The following is a 9,130-nucleotide window of genomic DNA, read 5'->3' on the forward strand; positions in this document are numbered from 1 at the left end:
GGCCACTTCCATTCACAAGTGGATACCATGCGCGACCATGGCCTGGGGTCTCGAAAAGCACCCTAAACACGTAATTTCCATATTCTGAAAATGCACCCCTTTAAGTATTGGCGTGTGAAACCCTACCCTTAACAAGTATTGGAAACAAAACGATATACTCTTGGCAAATATTCCCTGAAATGAACCCCTAAACAAGTACAGGAATGTTTTATTGTTACGGGTCCTTCGGTCGTCGGCTTTACTTTGGTTTAGTACGACCACATCTTCTACACCTCGCGCAAATCGGACTCTAAACACAAAGGCCCGAATTCACAAAGGAGGTTTAAACCCCGAGGGGGTTTAAACCCCCTCCTAGGTTTTTTAGTCCATGGTTTAAACCCCGAGGGGTTTAAACCCCTCTCTGTTTCACGAACGATGGTTTCTTTAGTCCATGGTTTAAAATTAAACCATGGTTTAAACCATGGTTTTATTTTAGTCCACGGTTCTGAGCATGCTCAGTAGAGCGTATGTTGTCTGCTACGTCTTTGCTGACCACGGCAAACAGGGTTCGAAAATCCAGAGTCTGGGGTATAAAATACCGAAATTTGCAATCTCAGTCGATTACATGAAATGAAAGTACATTAAAAACGTATTCATTGTTTGATGAGTCGAATTGTATTGTACATCCGCTATTTTTATATACATCACAAAATGCAATAAAAATGAAAATTTGTCTCAACCATTGCGGTCGTCTGCGCGTCGACGATAATCTCATGTCGGTCCCATCCGTAAACATCGATGTCATGTTTTTAATCATTGAATAAATTTAATTCGGCTGAAAAGAAAATGACAACAAACAGATGTAAAATAAAGATTACCCGATGAAACTTGAAGTATGAATATAATTACTTCATCAGTTTCAAGATTAAGTAGTATCTTATCAGATCGCTTTCTCTTAATACTTGCCTTTTTGGTGTTAAGCGGCATTTAATATGAAAATAAGCTGTTGATTTTGCATGTCTACGATCTCGATCGCTAAGTTTAGTTGAGGCTGAGCTGAGAGTTAACAACGCGCATGCCCGTACAGTCGTCCGGCAACCAATATTCGAAAAATATATGGGTCTTCTAATGCTTTTTCAGTATAAAAACAACAATCATAACAAAGATTGTCGATCAGCTGTTCTTACGTCATAATCAAAATTGCGAAACGACCTTTGAATCCAGTTCCATCTCCAAAAATATCAAAAAAATTAAATTCAAATGTAAATTCTAGAAAGAACACGCCCCAAAATTTTCTGAAGTAAACTCCTCCAATTTGCTTATTTTCCTTTCTTAAAATTGAGACCGCCCTGATTTATTCCCTAAATCTTGACTTTATTTTGTTAATGGTAATCAAAAGTGCATCCTATAACTCTAGCACGCATAAAAAATAAATATTTGTGGATCACTGGAACATTGGCTGAAATCCCTACTCAAAATAGTTTAGTTCTTTTATGATGGTGAAAAATACAAGGTCATTCAAAATCGAAATAAAACATATATTTGGGACGAGATGACCCGACTTTTGGAAAGATAACCTTTTTGGGGGTGGGGTAGTTGTAGCTAGAATTAGAAGTTTATTTTATTCCCCCCCCAAAAATAGAGGTTTATCATATATATTTCCTGAATATTTTTTTATCAAAATAAATTATATCAATTTCTATTTCTCATTTCAATTTGAAACTTTTCTCAATAGTTAAACAATATTGAAGTGAAAGTGATGAAGTGTTCTCTCTCGTTCTCATAATCTTTCTCTTGTTACCGCTCATTTTCTTTCTATATCTCTCTCACACACCAGCGTACCTACGGGAGGCAGACTGCCCCCCCCCCCCCGAGTCACAACCCATGCAAGGGACCTATCCCTGCCCCCCCCCCCCCGACGAGAAGTTTTTTTTTTTTGCTTGTCCATTTTTTTCTGGTACAAAATCCTTTTGTGATTGAAGACCCCTTTTTGTCATTTTTTTGCGGACGATTTTGCCCCCCCCCTGTGGAAAATCCTAGGTACGCTACTGCACACACATTCACCATCCTACTACCTTTTTCTCTCTGTCACCCCCTCCCCTTGCTCTTTCAAAAATGCATCAACAGAAAACCTGTAATAAGAAGCATCTTACATCAAAGCAGTTTAAATATTTTAAAGTTAGCTATTTTTTTATTTCAATATTTCAAGGCGGTGTACATAGAGAAATCATGAAAATTTCAATATACAAGCATATAACTATTTCCTGTCTTAATGATTGTACAACAAAATACCTTGGCAAAAAAATATAATGGAAATATTTTCAAATGTCAAATTCATTAGAGTGGACATTCGATAGGCATATAATATTCTCAGTACATGTACATGTAATGTATTAATCCAATGAACAATGTTTCTCCCCCCCCCAAAAAAAAAAAAATATATATATATATATATACACATTGCAGGTCATGTATAGATCAAGTTCCAATAACACCTAGCAAAGCCAGTGCATCTACTTTGACTTCACTCCCTTCACGCTTATTTTTTGTAACTGTGTTGACATTAATTAAAAATAGATTTTGTTTTTTGAAGTGATTTTTTTTATTTAATAATTTAATTCTCCAATTTAATTCTCCAATAATTTAATTCTCCAATTAATTCATTTTCATACATACAAAATTCTTTTAATAAGTTAGTTTAGATCATTTATGCATTTAATTTTGTTGAAAATCTATATAAATATCAAGCATTCCCAGAATTAAACTATCATCTTTATTTCCCTCAACCATGGAATACGGCAACTTCAAATCCAGCACTGCCTCAAGTTACACCACCCAAACAACCAAGTGCATCTACTCTGATTTCGTTTTCCCATTCTGGGTGAATATTTCTCACAATATATCTGACATCCCCCCATAATATATATAAGGGGGTACTTATAACAAAAGTGCAGAATACAATTTTCCTACTAGTGAAAATCCTTTGAAGCAAGCACTATAAAATTGCATTCTTAATCCTTATTGTAATACATGATTAGAAAATACTCTTGCATATAAGAATTTTAAATAAAACCTAATCAAACATCCTGTCCCCCCCCCCCCCCCCCTCCACTTCAAATCCATCATTGACTGAAAGACATATCTCAATAAATCAACCGTGTAAAGAACATTTATCTTTTAAATATTTTATGAAACAAAAATATGTTTGATAATCTATTGAAATAAACAGTTCTTAAATTAGGAAATGCATCCTCACAAAATGAAAGGTCATTCTTCTTTTTTATGCTTGTTGCAATTAATACACAAATAATGATTGCAAATGTGAAAACTCCATGTCCAGTTGAAGCTTTTTTGAATAAAAACTATCTCACATAGTGGACCTCTCAAAATACTTCCCAAATCATAATATAATTACATTATCAAGAGTATTCATCACTTTCCTTGAAACAAAATAATAAAACCCTCCCAACTGAGATGAATGTGACACATTGTTGATATTCATAAATCTGCAAAAGAACAGAAGTTCATCTATTTATTTCACAACAAGGACAAATTCTACAAATTCATTTGTCTGAGGTATCAAGGAAACATTCCCAGACTGGTGGAATTTCTTCGAAATCGCATTCCTCTTCAAGGTAATTTAGTATCATTAAAATTACCATGCCTTTTTTTCCCTTTTCCATTGACCCTTTCTGCCAGAATATTTTTTGGCCAGACTCATATATCAGAAGTAGTTGAAATAGATGTTAAATACTGTAGCAAATTAAACATGATCCCCAAATGAAGTACAAGTACATGTACATGTAATTACAAGATCAATTGGATGCACAATACACTGGTACACACAAAATAATCTGAATATACTACAGATATGTAGTAAGGTATTTAGAGGTGAAGAGGGATTTATAAAACTGAACTGGGATGGTGAATCATTTGAAGTATGAAAAGGGCTTCAATATATGTGTGTTACCAGATTCAAGCAATTCAATGAACTGTGCACTGAATATTGTATACTTCTGAAAAGAATGCATTGCATTGTTGTCTGTTTTCAAAGAAATTTTTATAATTAAGTCTTTAATGTTTTCAAAAATTCAATTTATGGTTCCGAGAACAATCAGAAAACACAATGTACATTGGTGTCAGAAGCTGAACCTATCAAGTAGAGAGTTACCAGTACGTTAAACAACATACATCTTTGACAACATGATTTATAGTATGTGTTTTACAACTGTACTGTTACTATATGTTATGTACTTAAATGCATTTCAATATTGAATTTTAACCCTACAGCAATACCACAAACCTTTGTTCTGCAAAATGGAATTTGAATTACCCATCTCAAGGAAAAAAGAATCATCTGTCAGAAGAGTTTGAGCTGGTAGAAGTGCATGCCATTAGAATTGAAGTTCAATGGAAGAAACATGGTCTCGACTTTATAAAGAGTACAAGATGAGAGTGAAAGAACATGATATGAGATTGAAAGAGCATGAAATGAGATTGAAAGACACGATATGAGCTTGAAGGAGCACAAACTACGAATGGACGTTTTGAATAAAGAAAGAGAGGTTGCTGAAGCTAAGCTGCAGGAATCACAGGGTTATAATAATCAATTTATTAACAAATAAAGAAGTAAAGTATTCTTCATAAATTTGAATGAACTCTGTGTTTCTATGTTCTTAATGCTTTTGCCATTGTTATAGGCATTCCTCTCCACATGAAGTTGGAAGGGGTATATAAGAAGCATATGGCCCAATCCCCCCCCCCCCCCCCCCGGCTCTTGATGTAGACATGTGTCCCATCAATTGCACCTTTCACTCCTGGAAATCTAACAGTTAGATAGAACTGTCTCCGAGTTGCTTCAACTTCTTCTCTTGTAGGAATCTTCATGTATTGCCTCTTCCTTCTTGCTTTAGCTTCTGACACATTGATGACTGCTATATTGCTGCCTCATCACCATGCATCTTTTAAAATGATCCTGTAAAATAAAAACAAACCATATGGTTGATGGGTGAGGTGATTGTTTTGAGGTAATTTAAAACATTTCATTGAAGCACATACAGATGATAAACAATGAATATTCATCTTGTACAAATATCATACAATTTTCTCCAATATATTTTAACAAGTGGAACGCCTTTGGCAGTCTCGCCATCATTATGCGATTCAATATAGCAGCAGTGCTGACTTTCAAAAACAACTATTGAATAATTTTTTGCCCAATGCTTTAATGACTTTTTACCTTGAAGTTTTGCACATCTTTTGATTAAAGTTAAAAAAAAATAATTGGGTTGTACAGTACCCGAACAAAGAACCATCAATTTTTAATTTCAGCCAAGTCGTCACTAGTGAATTATATTTGTGACATAAATTGAGGAAACAGAATTGAAATTAATAGAGAAGTGACACAGAAGCATTTTTTCTGATATATGAATAAATTTTGCATAAATTAACACAAATAATTTTCTAGTCAAAATTTCAAAAGTCTGTGTGGAAATTTGGCGACCCTCATGTACATGTAGCTCTACCAGACGGATGAAAAAAAAAATCAAAATTGGTCTACAAATACAGAAGCATTTTTTGTGATTAAGAATTTCGCATAAATTAGCATAAATAAATTTTGCATAAATTAGCATAATTTTATACTCAAAATTTCAAAATTTTGTGTACAAGTTTGGTGAACCTCATGAAGCTCTACCACGGGTTAATGGCAAAATTTATAACTCTAACCTGACATAACAGTTGTAAAAGCAGAGCTTCACTACTGCTGTGGTAGTTTTGGAATTTTTATATTATGCAATTCATAGGTACTTGACTGTTGCTGAAATGATACTCTTATTTATGTGCTCCTTCTCTGATTTCTAGATATTGTTATGTCATCAGCTTTATCTGGAGTCCTAAAATTATAGAAACAATCTCAGTCATTTAGATTTAACAGTGCCAAGAAACATTCAATAATAGTTTATGAAAAATTAAATTACTTACCCACTGCATAAAAATGGAGAGTTGTCAACAACTGCTAATAAACAGGAAGTTGATCTATCCTCTGAGCTGTGTGTCCTTCTTCATTTCGGCTTCCAGCATATTGGTGACGGTTTCTTTTGACAGTCGATACTGATCTCGAGATGGCCCATCCTTGTACGATTTCGATGGATTTTTAGCATCATGTAGCCCACAATGTCTTGGGAAAGGTAGCTGTATGCAGAAGAGTTGAATATTATTTTTAATTCTTTTATTTTGTGATCTTTATAATCATTCCAAACTGTACATGTGCATGTAGTCAATGTAGATTTGATCTGCCAACATAATTACTACAATCTTAATTTACTTCCAGAGATTAACAAAAACTACATTCAAGCCATTTCATTTCTTCAGTCTAAATATTTCATGTTCGATATCTTAAATCATTTCAATAATACTTTTAAACAAATCAAAACAATGTAAATCAAATTAATAATCATAGTCATACCTCTTAGTAATTTAAAGCTGTGAAGAAGATGGAGATAATCCATAGAGACCTACACTGTATTGGACCTCTGATGCCGATGTAATTCTGTGAAACAGTGGTCAAATAAAAAAAAAAAAATTTATTTAAAAAAAAATATTCATTGGTTTATCACTTTTTAAATGCAAATCTCACAGTAAACACTGTGAATGATAAATAAATAAAAAAATATTGTAATAATTTGTTTGAAACTGGAATATGCCTTTCAAAATTAGGCCTAGGCCTAACGACTTAACTTAATTTTTTTTTGTGGGGGGGGGGCTCTATTTTCTCTATTTGCAAGTGAAAAGACCAAATTTTGAGTAATCAACTCTTTAATATTCCTACAGGCTACAGCCTCAAAAATTGGCCTGTGCCGAAAGCAAAAAGGTAGGTCTCGATCTACAAATGTATATTTTGAATTTGAAATGCAATTTACTTATTTAGGCTTTTTAGTAGGCCTACGAAGTTTAGTCAAGGCAAATTCAAAATCAAATTGAAAAAAAAAATCTTTCTGACTCTGAGTTTCTCCTCTTAAAATGCACCAAATAGTACAAAAATTATGTAGATTTAGATATTTCATTTTCATCTTGACATTGACAAATTAAGATATAGATGGCATAATAATATAAATATCCTCGTGAAGCTCATAAAACAAGTAAGCCCGGCCGGCCCGCGGCTGAGCACCTTCAACTCGTTCAACAACACAGCGACAAAACACTTACATGCACGGATGGGACTGTGGCAATACACACGCGACGATAAAGTGCATCGTCTGGACTTGTCAATACCAAAACCTCGTTCGCAATCATGAAAAACAACACTACCAATTTCATATAACTGCTTAAAACGTATCAATATATTCGAGAGAAGGAAAGCGGGAATTTTTTTTACGAATTCAAAGAAGAATACTTACGAATTTCTAATCAAGAAGACCACTTGTCAGGTCCAGGACCGCAAGAAAAATTTTCTTCGCTTCACGGATTTTTCACAAACTCCTCAAGTGCGCATGCTCGTAAAATTAAACCATGGTTTAAACCACATCTAAGAGCAGACTAAAAAATATGACGTTTCATGACGTTTTATGACGCATTTAAACCCCCTCGGGGTTTAAACCTCTTTTGTGAAACGTAAATGAAAAACCCAGCTCGGGGTTTAAACCAGGAGGGGGTTTAAACCACCAAAAACCAGGAGCTAGGTTTTTCGTGAATTCGGGCCGAAGTGTTGGGGCAAAAAGGACATCCTTTATAAAACATTTGAATTTTATTTTATCAACCCCGCAAATTCGACCCTAAACACGTTATTTTCCTAGCGAAATAGATACCCTTTTTTCATTATTTTTGTGTTTTGACACCCTTATCACGTTACGTACGTAACGTGCCCTATCGTGAAAAAGACATCCTTTTTACGTGTTTTTTGGTCGCGCATGGTATCCACTCGTCAATGTAAGTGGCCCCTCCGGGGGCAATTTAATAGTGAAAGTGGGCTACAACATTAAAGCCCAGAAAGTGATACTCGTAAATGAAAATGCAGTTCTGTTGTAAGGTCAAAATGTCAATTATAGGAGATAACTGATTTTTTTTTATCTCGAGTCAGATTCTGACATAAATGTTAACATGGCAAAACAATATGTACCATCAAAGATCAAACTTATCAAATAGTTTAATATAGAAGTCAAATATATTTGTAAAATATACATCTTCCTCTTTATAGCTTAAGCTCACACTTTAATGGATCGCCAGAAAACGGCGTGATTTACGACTTTGGATTGTTGATTTTTCGCCTTTCCCCTTTCTTTATCCCCTATCCTCCCATTCTTCCTTTTCTTTTCACTTCCCTTTCTTTCTTTATCCCTTTTCCCAGTTTCTTTTAAATTTCCCCTCATGTTTTTTTCTCCCTGTCCCCTGTTTCTCGCCGCTCAATTAATGTCAGAATTCAGATCGACCCTACCCTCCGAAGAAGAAGTTCCACCAGGCAAGAAAAAAATAAGAAAAGGGGGAAAAAGTGAACGTGATATTATTTTCTAAATATATTGTCACAATCTATTACAAAAGTAGCATTTGTTATATTGAGAGGACCAAAATGTTGCTAAATTGCTCCTGCACTTCACTCGCTCAACTGCAACATTTTTAACAGAAATCTTGTTCTAAATCATCTTTGGCCTTTCAAAATTTTTGGCTCATCACGCCCGATGACATAGCTTTTTTTTATATGACAAAAATGAAGATTGAACTTAATTGTTGAAATTTTCAGTGTACATCATGTAGATAGGCCTATGCTTGTTGGATTTTCTAATTTTATTCAAATAAACTTTTTGTTAGGTGAACTGTCATTTTAAAAGATATGGTTTCAGATTTTGATGTCACACACGTACCCCTATTCAATATAATTTCCAAATTCGAGTGCCCCCCCCCCGCTCCCGAGTGGGAAGATGAAGGTCCTTCAAAGGGCCTCACTTAGATCCCCTCTTCATTTAGTTTCATTTTCCCTGTAATTTCACCTAAATTTATGACAATCATGAAATCGGCATAATCATAACTATTTATCTATAATTCACATTTTTATGTTTTTAACATATTTCAGTGGATAATCTATTTCAATTTCTTATTTGTTGGAGCTGCTTTTGACCATCAAACCGGCCTTGGAACGATTTAGGGGGTCTCGCACGAA

General features: G+C 34.5%; 1 long non-coding RNA gene across 1 annotated transcript; it reads right to left on the bottom strand.

The window, feature by feature from the left end:
• Positions 1–2,618: 2,618 nt before the first annotated feature.
• On the bottom strand, positions 2,619–7,672 carry LOC121407946. The gene is made up of 4 exons (XR_005968967.1): positions 7,377–7,672; positions 6,446–6,529; positions 5,962–6,171; positions 2,619–4,954 (listed from the first exon to the last, which is right to left on the bottom strand). It is a non-coding gene; the product is annotated as an uncharacterized LOC121407946 (long non-coding RNA).
• Positions 7,673–9,130: the final 1,458 nt, after the last annotated feature.

This window comes from Lytechinus variegatus, chromosome 2 (genome assembly GCF_018143015.1).
Source record: "Lytechinus variegatus isolate NC3 chromosome 2, Lvar_3.0, whole genome shotgun sequence".
Taxonomy (NCBI): domain Eukaryota; kingdom Metazoa; phylum Echinodermata; class Echinoidea; order Temnopleuroida; family Toxopneustidae; genus Lytechinus; species Lytechinus variegatus.